This window comes from Oenanthe melanoleuca, chromosome 19 (genome assembly GCF_029582105.1).
Source record: "Oenanthe melanoleuca isolate GR-GAL-2019-014 chromosome 19, OMel1.0, whole genome shotgun sequence".
Taxonomy (NCBI): Eukaryota; Metazoa; Chordata; class Aves; order Passeriformes; family Muscicapidae; genus Oenanthe; species Oenanthe melanoleuca.
Genome location: NC_079352.1, coordinates 11,084,370 through 11,084,782, shown reverse-complemented (window position 1 = coordinate 11,084,782; position 413 = coordinate 11,084,370).

The following is a 413-nucleotide window of genomic DNA, read 5'->3' as shown; positions in this document are numbered from 1 at the left end:
GGCAGGGATGGAGCTGGGGCAGCTCGGGCTGGGGCAGCGCTGGGCTCTCGGCCACTCCCGCCACGACAGCACGGGGGGCCCGGCCTTGACGCTGCCCCCCTCCCACCTCCCCAAATTCCCCTCGCGGGGGGCGCTGGGGCTCAGGGATCACGCAGGTGGGGTCCAGGTGAGGGACGCTGAGAGCTGCGGCTCTGCCTGGATCTCCTTGAAAGGAAGAACAGGAAAGTGTCTTTACTGAGAATGCTTTACTGAGATGCTGAGAATCTCCTTGGAGATAGGGCCAGGCACATAAGGAAGTGAAAGAACAAGCCATCAGGTTCAGTAAATATTATTAACTGACCACTCAGACGGCTGCTAAGCCAAGGCCCTGCTAAATTCAAGAACTTACAGAAGAACAAAGACTTAATAGAGCC